Below are 16836 nucleotides of genomic sequence, written 5' to 3'. Positions count from 1 at the left end.
AAAGCTGTTGAAAACTTGTTCAATAGGCGCGAAGAGTCAGAGGCAATGAGTTCCAGAGTTTAGCAGTCAAGAAGGAAAAAGGAGTGACCACCTCTACTTGACATGCGGACCCTGGTACACATAAACGTTTTTTTTTTTCATTGGAGGAACTGTTACTCACAAGTTCTGAAAGCAAATATTAGTGCGTTGGATTTGATTCATCTAGCAATGGGCAGCCAATGTAGACTGCTCAAGGCGTCCGCAACAGATGAGTGAGGTGGGATCTTCAGAATCAACCGAGCTGCAGCATTCTGAATCATATGCAGGTTGTATAGCAGATACAATGCTAGACCTAAACAAAGTCTATTAGCATAATCTAGCTTTGAGGTTACCAAGCCGTGAATGATTTACAGTTTTCCTCAGGAATCAGATGGAGTATCTTTCTGATAGATTTCAGCGTGAATGAAAGACTCTGTTTTCTCTTTTATTACTAATCTATTTTCAGATCTTAACATCACTGGTTTCACCTCTACATACTTTACCTTCCTTTCTCTTTCTCCTTCTTTTCATGATTCTCAACTGGCTCTTCAAATATTGGCAATATGATTCAAACCACCCTGATTCATTAGCTTTATGTTTGATCTCCTTGTAAATGGTCGCTTGGTTGTTCTAAGTTTTATCATCAAGTCTCTCACAACCTCTGATACCATTTCATATAGCATCTATTTATACTGATTATACCGGCATACTAAGGCTCATGTTTTTCTACCTTTAAATTCATTTGTAAATTGGTGAGCAATCCTATCTGTTCGTCCTCTATAAGGGTTATTAGGATATCTAACCTGTACTAAGAGGGCCCTTTCTTCATTCTCTAAATTTGAAACAAGATTTGCAGCGGGTGGTGATCGCTGCCATCTATTCAGAGGACACAGAAGTCTACAATTAGCCCAGAGTTCCAACCTGGATTAAATACTTAATAAATAGAACATCTTTGACAAAAGTTTCCAGTGCTGGCTGATCACTTGGAAAATGTCAATTTGAGCATACCAGGCCTCTATTTGTCACAGTTAGTTGCCAATTTCGATCCAGCTTTGAGGTTATGCATTTAGGGAATATGGCAGGGGGATGTGATAAGCAGGTAATATCTCCTGATGCAATTTGTCCTGCAGCTTCATTCTTGCATTGGCATCCCCATTAATACGATTAAACTACATTGAGTCTCTCATTATACTGCTTATGAGTCAAACTTACAAATATATTTACCTCAATTAGGACATCAATTTGGCCAAACTATGATACAACTCAATTATAGTTGTCTGGATGCAATCACATTTTAACTTCAATTGGGTTACATCCCAAGTTATCTTAGTGGAAACAAGACTTTAAAAACACCTGAAGCTCATCCCATACCATACCATTGCCTTAGCATTTTTATTCTCTTGGATGAATGCATCAAAGATTAGTGTTTACCCACACAGCCATGTGTCTTGGAAGAATATCACATTATAGCTAGTCATGATGTCGTTCATTTTTCCTGATTCCATTAATCTGTTTAACTGATGCACATTCCAATTAGAAAACCTCAGGCTGTGAAGGGATTTCTTTTCAAAATGTGCATTACCTAAACATGTTATGCTATTCTCCTCTTGTATATCTAAACTAAAACATTCATAAAAATTCCTTGTGTGAACTGCTTTCCCCTTTCTTCCATTTCTTTCATCTTGCACCCTTACTTTTAAGCCTTCTTTATCCATGTCTATCTGTCATCCTAGGTTATATTCTTTACTTTCTTTCCAAACTACCCTAATTTGATTTGATATTAAGCCTGCTTGGTACTTCAGACAGGGTTTTAATTGATCTTTTTCTATTTCAATATTCAATATTATATGTATGCCATTGATATTAGGTTCATATTCTGTATTGGAAAACAATTCCTTTACTAGCTGGGAATAAAATAGATTATTTGTTACTTTCTTCTCATCTGAGTTAATTATAAATCCCACTTGCATTACATCTTCTGATGTAACTGATTTTAGGGAGTGTCAGTTGTAGTAAATCTCCATGTGACTTCCTCTGTTTAATGGACTCCGTTTTCTACACATTTTACCTATCCTTAGCACATCAACATACATCCACAGACTAATGTCCCTTCCTAATTCTTTCTAAGATCACAATCGTAACATTTCACCTAATTCTTTGTTAGAGAGGGGTCGTTTTAAAGCTTTTGTTTGACCCCTTGTGCTTTTCCCCTTAGTTGGCATATAAATTGTTTACCCTTTTCATCAGCTCCTCCCAACTTCCACTAATACATTTATTCCCTGTTTTTTTTTCTGCTAAATCTATTTTAATACCTTCTTTTTGTCTAGTTGACTGCCTATTATATCAGCATTTTTCATCCCTGCTACTGGAAGCAATTATCTTTCTCTTAATCTTGATTCTTTACTTTTTCTTTTCCGCCTATAGGAAAAGAATGGAGTTACCTTATCACATTCAATAAACTGTCATTTCTAAATGGAAACAGGTAACCAGTTCATGTTTAGTGTCTTTGGAATTGTAATGACAAATCTTCTCTCATGGTAAAGTTGGATTTTAATTTACAATTTTGAAAATTCCACTTTTAGAAAGTTGGCATTTCCCTGCCATAGCCATTTAGTGTCTGCAGCCTATCTCTGGGTCACATGACTGGGTGTAGTTGACGGTTGGGCTTTGTGTATTCCTCCTACACAGCCACACACAACAGAGAGCTTAGGTGTGCCTGGATGAGTCACTGGCAAGATGGGAGGGCGGAGCTGGGCACAGCCCTACATACACTTGAATAGGCTGTGTCCTGCTTCCAAACAAAGGGCTGCCTACTCCCTGCAGGAAGCAAGAGGACTTCAAATGGGAAATCTCTAGAAGCTTCTCCCACTTCAAAGAAAGACCCTGGTATAAATATTGGACCTTAGACACCAACTCTTCAGTACACGTCTGGTCCTGTGGATACTGTGCCAGGAAAAAGGACGGCTTTTCTGCTGAAAGGACTGCCGCTCTTCTGGACTGCTGCTCTGAATGACTGCTGCCCTGCAATGCTGACCTGCTGCCCTCTTGCCTGGGTGAGAAGGACTGGACCTGCATCAGTTGAACCCAGGAACCCAAAGTGAGTTCAAGGGTAGTTGGCTGGCTTCCTGGCTAGACCCTCAGGGACAGAGGCTCCAACAACTTTGATCCCAGCACCTGGGACTGCCATCTGTGCCAAGTGGTGCCATCCCAGTCCTGCACCCTTGGAATTGGGCCTGAAATTGCCCTGCCTGCCCATCTGTAGACCCACAGAACTGACTCATCTCCTCTGCTGCACGGTACAATCCTGAACAGTACTGACACATCGCCTATAATGCTCGGTTTCTCCCTCATCGACCTCTCAGCCTGCATTGGAACTGCAGCTGTGCAAAGCTTCCCGGATGCAGGACCTCACATCGCAAACCCCTCGTCGACGGCAATCTTGACAACGACTCTTAAAAAATGAAACGTAAACTTTTTTTTCTTTTTCAAATGTATCTTCTTTTCCTTTAAGGACAAGTAGCTGTATTAAGAAAAAATATTGCTTTTTTAAAAATCACATGCAATCACATACATGGTGGTCTGGTGACCCCAGCAGGTACTATCCCAGTAATGTCTGCAATTCCTAATGGTTCGCAATTGCAACCTGGACCTACCTCATTAATACTCATGAGGTAAGTCAATTTGTAACCCACCAGGAATCACTACTTACAAGATGTAAATTTCTTTACATTGGGAATAGCTTGATTTGGTATGAATTGCAATTTGGATATCACAATTCCTACTTTTTGTACATATGGCCCTCAGTGTGTTATTTTGTCACCTATTGCTCAGAGCTTTGCCTTTGGTTCCGGGCCATTAGAACAGGGCTGATTTGATGCTTTTAAGAACTGATATCAAATGTTGATACAATGATGCCTTGGGAATTGACGTCATGGGGGATATGCCAAAAGGTATTGTGGAAGTTTTGTGAGGATCACATTTTGGATGGAAAACATTTCGTATGAATCACATCAATCCACCAGCATCCTCTTATCATACCCAATGAAATGATGAATTCTAGCAAAGGTTTCTAAGATGTGTTTTATATGATGCCATCCATGCAAAGCTCTAAAGCAGCATCGGCATGCACCCTTCTAGATAATGTGTTAGTTTTTTTAGTAAAATCTCATGCACTCCATATAAGGATCATCCCAATAATGCTGCCTTTCTGTTCCCACAAAAATCTCCTCAAGTTCTGTGTATCCTCACAGCTTTGAAAATTTGTTCACTTCTTCCTTGCCCCTAGAACCAACTAGCTTCCATCCCAACCTCTGTGACTTACTGCTCTCCATACCCCTTTTTCTGCAGACCAGAGACCAACCCCTGTCTTTGTTCTTCTCGTCATTAAATTATTTTGACATTTCATTTTGGACACCGCCCAGTTCCTTTCCAGTTTCTTCAGTTGCTGAACCTAAGGCGCAAAAATTCGCAGCACCAGCGATAAACACCCTAACAGGGATACAATATGCTAATACTGCTCCACTAGGGCAGAATGTGTTGAGAGGGATATGCCATCCTATGTCAATTGGAGGTACACATCAAGTTCTTGAACTTTTGACTCCTTGTAGACATCAGTCTGCAGTAGTGTTTCACCCCATGAGACTTTCAACTAATGGGTTCCTATCTAAATCACAAATTGATGTGTGTAGTTTGGAGGGTGAGGGTTATCTTTTTGGGCCATTTCAGAAAAGGTTCTGGGGATTATTTCTGAGCACTTTTACACCACCGGTCTGGCACTTTGTTGACACACTGGCGGCGTAAATATTGTGAAATAGGTGGTACAAGCACTCTGGGAAAATACAAGAATTAAAGAAGATTAATATGGCGGTAGATCACCTTTATGCATGCTAACAGGGTAGCGCTTACTGATCCAAAAGGGTAACTCAGAGTAGAGAACAAAACCGTCACCCCAGGGGTAACGTCCCCTGAATGCACAGCAAAGTAGCCAAATAAATGGAGTAATCCAAGTTAATCAACAATAATCAGAAATTGAAAGCCCAGTTTTAATATTGTGCCACATTGCGCCATATTTAAAAAGTGATGCACCTAGGCAGATGCGGCACTTTGTAAAACCCTGCTCTACATTATACCTGCGTCCAGTATAATATATGTAAGGTTGCCGTTCCCCCCCAAGAAAGCCTTGTAGAAGTGGTGCGTAGCACTTATAGGCCGCCACTGCGTGAAAACCTTATGCCTGCTTCACAGTAGGCATAAGGGTGATGCAGAGCAATAGGTATAGGCCTCCCCCATGCATTGCTGGAGTTGCATCATGCTTACAACATAACTCCAGCAATGTGTGGCTTTTGCACTGACAGATACGTCGGTATCTGTCAATCCTTGCGACATGGAGCACCATTCAGTAAATACAGAGCATCCATGGTGTTGCAAGGAAGGAGCACTGAAAAGTGTTGCATCACTGTTTCTGCCGCAGCAATATGACACTCTACATAAATAAGGCACTGTCATTCAGCTTTTCAACCTAACCTAAGTGAGTGTCAAGGACATTGTGTACTGTTTCTGCTTGGTGGTTCACAATAGAAGTTAGGCTAGGGTTTACTGGGGGCTTACGTCAAACGAATATCCACAGTTGTTCGCCTGATGCAGTATGGTTTTGATCAACCTCTAGTTGAATTTGTATGGTATGTTCTCTTAATGGCTATATGTTGCTAGAGCAATTTACCACATTGAGGGGTTTCTTTTAGCTGCTCTAGTCTGAGGGTAAGCATCTTCATGATGGGTAAGGATCTAGTGTTCAGAGGTCCTTATCTTTTTTTGATAGCTATTTACATGCTTATCTGAGATCTTGAGGGTCAGATTAATATTTAACGCAGCGCAAGCCAGCGAGATAACTTGCTACCCTGTGCTGCATCAAATTGAGAGAGAAGGAATACCTCATATTTACTAACATATATTGCATTCCTGTTCTCTCTTTGTGCACTGGCACACTTGTCGCAGCCAAGGACCAGCAAGGGACACCACCCTACACAAAAACAATCCTTAATGACATTTTCCTCTTTCTAAGTGTGCTACAGGATGTCGCACACTTAGAAAGAGGAAAAAACGAGGAGAAATAAAGATATTTCTCCTTGTGCCTTTATCAGGAAGGTGTACAATTTTGATGCATTCCCAGGTGTACTTGTCTTGGTAAATCTGGAAATGCACCCAAAACACCCACTCTCCACCCATGTAACTTCCTGGCGCAGAGTCACGTAAGGCAGCAACCTTGCATTACTCCAGATTCAGCAACCCACGTAGGACCACGCCAGGTGGCTTCTCGTGGCTTGGTAAATTTGACTTAAGGATTCCATTGTCCTGGCGTCTCCCAGTGTGATGCAAAGGTATTGCAATCCTTTGATATATCTAGGCCTGAATGCCTAGTGGTGCCGTACAGATGGAGGTTGTGTCACTTGTCCCTGGATTTCCCTTTCCCCAGTCATTTGTTTCTCACAAGGCCCACTCAGAGTTTGAGTAGTCCGCTATAGCCTGCATATGGAGAGTTGAACTTTGAGTTCCTACGGTTGTCATCCGTCGGGTATTTAGAGTCACAGAAGCTTGATCTAGAGTGAAGTTGGTGTAGTGTCGGCTATTTCATGGTCATAGGTGTGGGTATGATGTGGTGCTTTGGTTTCCACCTTGCTATGTGCTGTCTATGCTCGTCTGTAAGTTCTTAGGGTAGTCATTTATTCAGACGGGCATCAAATAAGAGATTGGGTTGGAGTCCTAGAGATAAGCTGCTGAGCTATGAATTAGAGCTGGGATTGTTAGTGTGTAAACAGATGTGCGTATGTGTTTTTTTGTGGCCACTGTGAGTGGGTATGATGGGTTGCTGTATGGAAGAGATATGGATGTGTTTTTGAATGCTGAGTTGGAAGTTTGGGCTGTGATGAGGTGCAAGGGGTTGAGTAGTGTTGTGTTTTTATGAGATCTCTCACCTCAGTGTTGTAATGAAGAGAAGTGTAGCATACACATATGTGTATGGAATGCGATGGGATTGCACGAGTAGTTCAATGGTGTTCTTGTGGTATAGGTATTGTGTGGATTGATGTGGTATGTGGTGGGAGGTGGTATGAATGCTCAGTTATGGAACAGTGAGTTAAGGTATTACAGATGTGGTAGTGGTTGGGTTTATGATTGGTGTAGTGCTTTCAGTGCATTATAGAATATGTTGTGTGGTGGTGTATGGTGAAATATAATCTCAACTGTAGTGATGTTGATGGATTTGGTGCAGTGTTTTTGTGATATGAACCTATAAAGGCAATGTTGTTTTATAAGCTGAGTTTGCATGATGTCCTGTTCATTGTATTTTCAAGGAATAATGTGGCAGTGTATGATGACATGGAGAAGAGTAGTGGCTGGCAGTAAGTAGTGGATTAGTATTGGATGGTGTATTCTTTTAGTTGTGGAATGATTCTGAGGAGTTTGTACAGTGATTTGTACACTGGCAAGGTGTGGGGGTCGATGACTAGGAAGTTGTATGCTGAATGCATTTCTCATATTGTAGATATGGTGATAGGTGTGTTATCACCTCCTGGTGTGTGAAGAAGGGTAGAAGGAAAGACAAAGAGGGTAAGAGCAAAGAGGTGAGGATGGCATAGTCTGAACTGATGCATGTTTCTTGGTATATTATGATGTGCTTAGGATGACCTAGGAGGAACTGATGCATATTCGTTGGTGAATTATGTTTCAGTGGTGAAGGAGTACCCTCTCTGCCAAAGTCTCATTCTTTTGTTTTTTGCCGGATCTCGATTACGGTGAGTTTAAGTTTAGATGCATGGTTAGCATACATCTGTCCATGGCTCAGAGGCAATGCTCGAAGCTGGAGGAGTTTAGGTACTTAAGGGTTTCTGGCTTGAATATGATCTCAGGGTTGGCTCCTAATTTATAGCAGCTTAGGTTAAAGGTCTTTAGTTTGTCCAGTAATGATGGATAAAAGAACGTGCTGCACACCAACCTTGATGTGAAATGGAGTAGACAAGTACAGAGGGAGTGGAGTGAGATGATGCTTGATCAGTAGGTGAATTATGAGGAGACCCAGTTAAGGCTAGCTCTTAAAGTCTCATTCTCCGGTCCAGCTGCCTATTCACCCACCCACAGTAGAATTTAGGTCATTGGAAATAATATTGGCCCTTTGCCCCAATCATTTTACTGACCCATCATGCTTATGCACCCATAAGAGTTAAAAGGGTGAAAGTGGCAGTGTTTTTCTGCAGGTGTGTGATCCTGGTATTCATACATCTTGTGCAAGATCCATGGTCTTAGGATTTGAAAATTCTATAGTAATTTTGTGACTCCCGGGCAAAGATAAGTATTATACCCACATACAAGAGAGGACTGGTGCCAGTTTCTGACAGGTGCTACTGACGCGAGCTCAACTAAGCCTGGCTTCAGCAATCACGTTTCCTGACCAGAAGCTAAGGTAAAGATAGAGCTAGGATTTCTAAATAAATTCAACAAAGAAAGTAAAGTTGTGTGAACTGTGATAAGGAACATTTCTTGGTGTTAGAACCGAGTTGTTGTAAAAGAGTACTGCTTTGTTAGAACATTTGAAAAATCCCCTAGCAAGACAATTTTTGTGAAGAACATTTTGTGAGAGACTAACAAAAAGCTACCAGAAACTAACCAGAGAAAAGAGAACCACAATCCTGAATGAAGTCAACTCAGATAATGACTAGCAGTTCAAAATGCGAAAGACTGGGTGAGAAAAATAATGAAAACAAAGACTAAAGTAACTTGCAGACAAATCAAAAGACTACCATGTTTAAAGGTTGCTTTCATGTACATATTCTAGGATCAATTAAGGTGTTGAAAAACTGGAGTGCACTTAAGATGAGAACTGTCTCATCTTCACAACACACATCTATTTGTGAGTTAAAAATATACGCAGGGAAAATGAAGGTGGAGCTTAAAAGGCGAAATTAAGATTAATGAATAACCTTTGCCTGTGTTAAAATAGTGACCCATGATGCTAGCAGCAAAGTGTGAGTTCCTTGAGAATTAAAGTTGCCTTCTTGCAGAAGAAATAGAGGAAGTCTGCTAAGTTTCCTAATGATGATAGGAAGCATTTAATGAAGGTAACAATATTTATTCCACAGGTACAGTGCCACCAAACCCTCAGCAGCAGTCCCATGTCAACTGTCGTCCCAACCGTTTTTCCCTTTAACCAACCTCATTCCCAAAATCAGATGACATCGACATGTTCCAAGAAGCCCAAAGCCCCCCACTCATCATGACATGGTCAAAGTTCTAACACACAGCTGGGAAGGAGAAAGGTTAAAACATAGCAAAGTCATACAGTGACAAGTGCAGCACCAGATTGTCATTATCTTTTGTAATCCCAGCCCCCTTCGCTTCTAATTTTGAATTCATCCACAGTCTTATCTCAGTGGTTTCCTTGTTAAGTGGGGCTGTGGAGAGATGCACATCGCTCCTGCCTGAACTTAAAAAACATAAGGTTAATGCACCAGCGAATACTGACACAAACATGGCAGTCGGGTCCAGAAGCAGTACAATGGTAGGATGGGGACTCCATTCTTGTTGATTGTGCCCATAAGGGCAAGAGGAATGTGTATTCGATTTCTCTGCCATAAGGAATGCAATTTGATGGCCAGAGAGTAGCTTTTTTTCTTCCAGTAAGTTAAAGGTTTGAGGTGTATAAAAACATCTCTTTCAGTCAGCTTGCCTAGGAATGCTTGATTGGACATAAAATGGCAACTGGCTTTGTGTGATGGATCAAGATTCTTCTTGTATAAGATCAGCTTTTTGTAAGAAGTATTAGGTCATTTGGAAAGATTCCTGAAGTTAGAGGGTTGTTGAAGAGTGTTCTGACTGTGATGGCGTTAGTAGAGATTTGTATGCTCTTGAAAGCTTAATAGCCAGTCGTAGAATAGTTTAAAGTCTTCAAATCAGCTGGGTGGGTAGGAGACAAAGAGGTGCAAATAGAATGTGGTATGGTTGAACTTGTACCACATTTTCAGGAGTATATTTTATGTCTAAGCTGTTGCAGTAGTGGTACAGGTTGCCAAGGTAATGCTGAAGGAGGTGTGGTGGCTGTTCAAGATAAGGGGGATATTTCCAGCCCCTGCGATGAGTCCTAGTAGGGTCACAAGGATTGTCCAGCTGAGTGTGTTTATCCGGAGAAACCTGGAAGAAACTATGATCTCTAGGTTTGACGGGATGGATCTTGTGAAGTTTGGTTGGACAAACCAATTGCTCAAGTCTGCCTGCATGAGAGATTGTTGTGGGTTAAGATTATATTGGTGGCGTAGAAATACACTACTAATTACATATTTGTTCTCAAATACTCACATGAATGATCCCTTTGCTTTCCATATTTAGGCTGTGCACACTTACCAATGGACAGGAACCCAAAGAGTGAACAACTACAAGAGACTAGGAGAGAAAGAGACAGAAACCATGCTGTTCTTCAAAGATGGAAATTTTAACTTACAATTGTAGTGTAAAGGGGCTTTTGTTGCTGTCACCTCAAAATGCTGAGGAAATTGGTGATGGGAAAAAGAAAGAAGGTGAGGTTGAGGGAGGATGCATAATGAAGGAGCCTTGTGTATAGAGAGAACACCTTCCTCTAGTCTTTGGTAGCTCATCTTGAGAGCAACAGTTCTGTATTTATAGCTGGTCTCCTGAAAAACAGGTTGGTTGAAAAATGAGAAATAGTCCAACAAGAGTAATCATGAAATCTAGATAGGTAGATGTCGGGATGGAGGTGACAGTGAAAGCAATTAAAGGATAGCAGGGTTAAAAATAAAGGTGCACTCTTCAACAGATACTAGGCCAGCCCAGCAAGTGTCCCTGAAGTGGGAACTCCTGGGCCTCCATCTAGTCGCTAGGCGTTTTTTCCTTGGCTCAAATGGGAATGTTTGGGAGTGAGAGCTATGCGTCTGGTATAACAGAGACCATCATGAATAGAGATTCTAGATCTTTAGCAGTGATTTAAGAAAATGGGGTGGCCAGGTCTAGGGTATCAGAACTGCATTGCTTGAAATTGACAATACTAACTGCATATATTTATTGCCTTGGAATAACTGTTTCCTGCTCAGAGGAGCCACTAAAATTGAGGTTGGAATTAGGTTTGTAATGCCTATCAATTGTAGACACTATTTTGTCTCTATCCCAGTCTTTTCCCACCCTATGATTACACTTGTTAGAATACTGTATCAACCATTTAGCATCCTTACTGGAAGTATTTTGGTTTGTTACCACTGAGCATCCCCCCCCCCCCACAAGCGTTATTTCATGCTAAGTTTGCCTCGCACAAGTATTTCACTGAAATGTACGTACTATGCTACCTGTAAAAATCAATCAATCAGGTATTTGTAGAGCGCACTACTCAACTGTTAGGGTATCAAGGCGATGAGGGAAGGGGGGTTTCAGCCAGCTCCGGTCATCCGAAGAGCCAGGTCTTGAGGCTTTTCCTGAATGCTTGCAGTGTGGGGCTTTGTCTGATGCTGAGGGGGAGTTCGTTCCAGGTCCTTGCCATGATTTAGAAGGATCTGCCTGCCGTTCTGGCTCTGTGGATTCAGGGGATTTCGGCCAAGGCTAGGTCAGCGGAGCAGAATTTTCTCTTGGGTGGGGGTAGAAGGAGATTCTTTTGTTGAGGTATTGGGGTCCGGTGTTGTGGAGGGCTTTGTAGGTGTGTGTGAGCAGCTTGAAGGTCACTCTTTTTTCGACGGGGAGCCAGTGGAGGCCTCGTAGGTGCTGGGTGATGTGGTCTTGTAGTGGGATGCAGAGGATGAGTCTGGCTGCGGCTTTCTGGACGGTCTGGAGTTTGTGGAGTAGAGATTTGTTGATTCCGGTGTAGAGCGTTTCCGTAGTGCAGCCTGCTGGTGATGAGTGCATGGGTGACGGTAATCCTGGATTTTGGGGGGGGGGGTCCATTTGAAGGTCTTGCGGAGTATTCGGAGGATGTTGAAGCATGTGTAGGATACAGTGTTGATTTGTCGGTTTATGGTGAGGGAGGAGTCGAGTATGATGCCAAGGTTTCGGGCGTGGTCCTTGGGTGTGGGAGGGTTGCCGAGGGCGGGGGGCCACCAGGTGTTGTCCCATGCAGAGGGGGTGGATCCGAGGATGATGACTTCCGTTTTCTCCGAGTTGAGTTTCAAGCAGCTGCTGCTCATCTAGGATGCAACTTCCTTCATTCCTTCCTGGAAGTTGTTCCTGGTGATGTTGGGTTCCTTGGGGAGGGAAAGGATGAGCTGGGTGTCATTGGCGTAGGATACTATGCTGAGTCTGTGTTTTCTGACGATGGTTGTGAAAGGGGCAATGTAAATGTTGAAGAGCATGGTTCTGAGGGAGAATCCTTGGGGTACTCCGCACCTCATTTCTGTGGGTTCGGAGAGGAAGGGCGGGAGTCTTATTCTTTGAGCTCGCAGGCCAGGAAGGAGCGGATCCAGTCTAGGGCAGCTCCATGTATGCCGGCGTCTTGGAGCCTGGCAGCTAGTGTGCGGTGGGAGACGGTGTCAAAGGTTGCTGAGAGGTCTAGTAGAATGAGGGCTGCAGTGTGGCCTTGGTCGTGGCGGCTAGGAGGGGGGTTTCTGTGGAAACCAGATTGAGATGTGTTGAGGATGTCATTGGTTTCTATGAAGTTCATTAGCTGGATGTTGTTGATCTTCTCAGTGACTTTGGCGGCAAAGGGGAGGGGAGAGATGGACTTGTAGTTCTTGAGATATGTGGGGTCTGTGGAGGGCTTCTTGAAGAGAGGTTTGAATTCTGCTCATTTTAAGTCATCGGGAACATGTCCGTTTCGAGGGTGCAGTTGATTGTCCATCGTAGTTCTGGTGCAATGGTGGAGGCGGCCCTGTGGAAGATGTAGGGCAGGCAGGGGTCAGTGGGTGGTCTGGAGTGTATGCTCCTCATGATCTTTGCAGTGTCTTCTGTGGTGACAGGGGTCCAGACGAGGATGGTGGGCTGAGTGGTGTTGCTGGTGGAAGGTGTTCAGTCGGTGCCTTGGCCGTATTCGTCAAAGTTGTCGTAGAGGGAGTTGATCTTGTGGTGGAGGAAGGAGCCGTGTTTGTTTCATAGGTCCTGGAGGGGTGGACATCAGAAGTTTTGCTTAGGGGTCTGGTGAATTCTTGTATGATTGATTTTGAAGAGTTCCTTGGAGTTGTGGAAGTTGGAGAGGATTCTGTCCTGGATGAAGTTCCTCTTTGTAGGTCTGATGAGTTGGTGTTGTGCCGTAGTGGCGGTCCTGTAGGCGGTGCATGCTTCCGGGGTTTTGCTGTTCCTCCATGCTTTCTCAAGTATTCTGCATGAGCGCTTTGATTTTCAGAGGTCTGTGGTGAACCAGGTGGTGTGTTGTCTGTCGGCATTCTGGAGGGGTGCAAGTGTGTTGGCGCAGTTAGCGATCGATTTGTGGAGTTTGTTGGCTGCAGAGTTGGCGTTGGTCATAGTGGGGGGAGGAGTGTGGCTGAGGCCGGAGGCGTGGTGCTCTTTGGTGATCTTGCTCCAGTTTCTGCGCGGGGGACGTGGCATTGGCTTGTGTGTGGTAGGTTTCGAGAAGAAGTAGACACAGTGGTGATCTGTCCAGAGGGGTTGCGTGGTGTGACTGAAGTGGATGTTAATAGTTCGGCGAAGATGGGGTCGAGGGTGTGTCCCACCTTGTGGGTGGGGGTGGCGATGAGTTGTTTCAGTCCGATGTTGGCGAGGTTGATTAGTAGGGCGGTGGAGTTGGCATCGCTGAGGTTGCCAGATGGAAATTCACATCTCCAAGCAGTACGTAGTCCATGGAGGTGAGGGCGTGGGGTGCAATGTGGTCTGCGATGGTGTTGGTGAACAGGGCAAGGGGTCCGGGAGGTCTGTAGATGAGAGTTCTGCGGAGAGTTGTCCTGGGGCTGACCTGGATCTTGAAGTGGATGGGTTCCATAGGGGGTGAGGAGTCATTCAAGATGGATGTTGTCAGTCGGAGGGAACATTTGTGGACGATGGCGAGGCCTCCTCCAGGGTGGTTGGGTGGGGGTTCTTTCCTCTGGATTTTGTACCAGTCGGGTATGGTTGTTGCGATGTCGATGCAGAGCTGGTGTTGGCCCAGGTCTCTGTGAGGAAGGCAACGCCAGGCGAGAGAGTGTTGAGGAGGTCCCAGATTTCTACTGTGTGTCTGTACTGAAGCAATATTAATCTTGGTGCATTGTTGCAAATATTTTTCAAAAATAGTATTACTATTTAATAATTTGATTTTACAGGTGTTCACTGATATGCTTCCAGTTGGATGATGAGTTCTGGAGTGCCATGGACATTCATTCACTGAAATGCCTGGAGTTGTAGAAGCGGCACCAGGCAACCTTTGACCGCATGGCTTCATGGAGTTGACTGATTGCCCAACCTTTTGCTCCTCAGTTGCCATTCATTCATGATAAGTTGCTTTGTAGAGGAAAAGGTATGTAAATCAACAAAAATAAAAAAAATGCTGTAAGAACTCTGTTTGCTTCTCGGTTGTACCGCGGGCTTCATAGACTATGAGAGGAGGGCGGGCAAAAGGATCATTTATAACAAATGATAAATAGAGAAGCGTACATAGCAAGCAATTAATATTCAGATGACGTTTTCGAACAAATATAGAGCAGATTATGCCTCATATCTTTTACATTCAACACTTACTCACTGTTTTGTTCTGGGGCATACATCTGACAGCTGACTTGCAGGCTGTCTTAGATACATTATACAAGAGCCTTGAGAAATATATACTGTGCTATTAATCACATTGTTTTTACTAGTGTGCTATGACTGCAGATACATATTGAGCAGACATGCAGAGTAATTAATATTGATGTCTAACACTGACACAATTTAAAAGTAATTATCATTTGGCTGCCAGACCTTTCACAAACCGCTTAACTTGGCCGTTCTGTGCATGGAGCAAAACTTGTGGAAATTATAAAAGCTGCAATTCTCGAATATTTCAGCAACTGATCAGTAGCCATATGGTAAACATGCATTGGCCGCCTGCCTTTTAGCAATTCTTGTTTTGTTTTGGCTTTTGTAAAATTGTATTGTTCATTGTGTTGTTTTGTTATGGCTTTTGCAAAACGTTATTGTTCAGGAAGTTGCTAGGCCCTGATCAATTCAAACATAAACATCAGTTAAAGGGAAAAATGTTGTTTTGGTCTCAAACAAGCCCACATTGCCATAGTACTGTCTTTGAATGAAGGGATTTACTTTGTGTGTTGATGTGCTCTTTGTGAAAGGGAGAAAGCCATAGCCCATAGTGAAATCAGGCAATGGATGAAGAGGGATGACTCATTGCCCTTGATGCAGGCTGAAGTGGGTGGAATAAAAAAGTGAATGACAGAAACACAACTAATGGACAAAGTCTGGCTGAAACCTCCTGTTGGTAACTATGTTATAAACATAATTTAATAAAATCTAAAGTTCTTTAAAAAGCCGCTAAGACTGGCATTGACTGCTACTCTCCTGCCTTTGAGAAAGAAAGAAAGAGCAAGAAAGGAAGGAAAGGAAGAAGGAAATGAAGGAGGAAAGGAAGGAAATGAAGAAGGGAAGGAAGGAAACGAAGAAGGAAAAAAAGGAAAGGAAGAAGGAAAGGAAGGAAAGAAGGAATGACAAAACAATGAAAAAAGCAAAGATAGAGGGAAATAAAGAAGACAGAATGAAAGAAGGAAAAAAAGAAAGAAAAAAATAACCGTTATTAAAAATCAGTGTAAGTTAATGACTGCCCTCCTCCCATCTGTGCTGCTGCCAAGGAAAAACACTGTAAGTTATCTAAAAGTTCAAGCTCAGGCAACTGGATAAATAAACAAAATGATCACAGATGCATGGAGGGCAAACACTTTTTTTGTGAAAACACACACATTCTGCCCAATCTAAACCTGTTCTATTGGCTTGAAATATGTGGGCGGAGCCAAAGCCCCTCTCCGGTGATTCTCATGTAATTGTCTAATGGCAGCTGTGCTGTCTAGCCTGACCATAAAAAGAACCTGTAAGATCGAGACAGAGACGAGAGAGTCTGGTGATGGATGAAAGAGAAATGAGGATGAATCTAAGCTAAGCAGCCCTGGTAATTGGCTGCTGACCTTTGATAAGGTTGAGCATAATTTTGGACCTCGGGACATATTCTTTTACAAATTAGGCACTGCTTTAGAATGATTTACATATGGGGTCATTATGCTTTTGAAAGCGTGCAAAAATCCAATGTCCAATTAGGAAAGTCGGGTGGTGACAATCCCATGCTTCAATACAATCACAAGGGTGAGCGTGAGCTGAGTGGATGCAAATGTCTTGAAAGTGGCAAAACCAACTGAAATGCCTTTAGTGCCCAAAGAACGCCTGATGCCAGTGCAGATTTCGGCATAAGAGACTAAAATTTGTTCTGGATCAGAACAAGAATCTATAGATTAAGAGATGTGTCAAGGAAACCAGTACAACTGGTAGCTTGATCAGCAGAAAACTGTCTTAACAATATACAGAGTTAAAGAAGTGTATCTTCAGACGTCTCCCAAACTTTATAAGTTTTCCTTTGAATGTAAGATTTGCTGGGAACATATCTCATTATCCAGGACCACAAGCATACAAGGATTTAGTGATAAATTATCTATTCCTGATTGGAAATAAGATAAGTGAGTTTGAAGTGGCTGATCTCAGACATCAGGGTGCATACTAAAATTGGAAATCTGGAGTCTTTCATTGAAATATTCTTTTTATCAAGAGGCAGTGCTAGATTGCCATAGCCAATGTGTTTTTATCATGGTTCATCAGTCCTTATTTTTGGTAATATAAATAATTTACTACAGTAATCCAGCTTCTAAGTTATTACAA

The 16836-nt window shown here is 42.7% G+C and overlaps 1 protein-coding gene across 1 annotated transcript in view; it reads left to right on the top strand.

The window, feature by feature from the left end:
• LOC146797710 (plasma membrane calcium-transporting ATPase 2-like) overlaps positions 1–16836 on the top strand; it is a 2176758-nt gene that overhangs the window by 123905 nt on the left and 2036017 nt on the right. The window contains exon 2 of the mRNA XM_085624877.1: positions 14250–14443. The gene's annotated coding sequence lies outside the window, so the exon portion shown is untranslated. The remainder of the gene's footprint in view (positions 1–14249; positions 14444–16836) is intronic.

The sequence above is a fragment of the Triturus cristatus genome, chromosome 9 (assembly GCF_964204655.1).
Source record: "Triturus cristatus chromosome 9, aTriCri1.1, whole genome shotgun sequence".
Classification (NCBI taxonomy): domain Eukaryota; kingdom Metazoa; phylum Chordata; class Amphibia; order Caudata; family Salamandridae; genus Triturus; species Triturus cristatus.
Note: the sequence above shows the minus strand (reverse complement) of the source record. Positions and strands in the feature narration are given on the sequence as shown.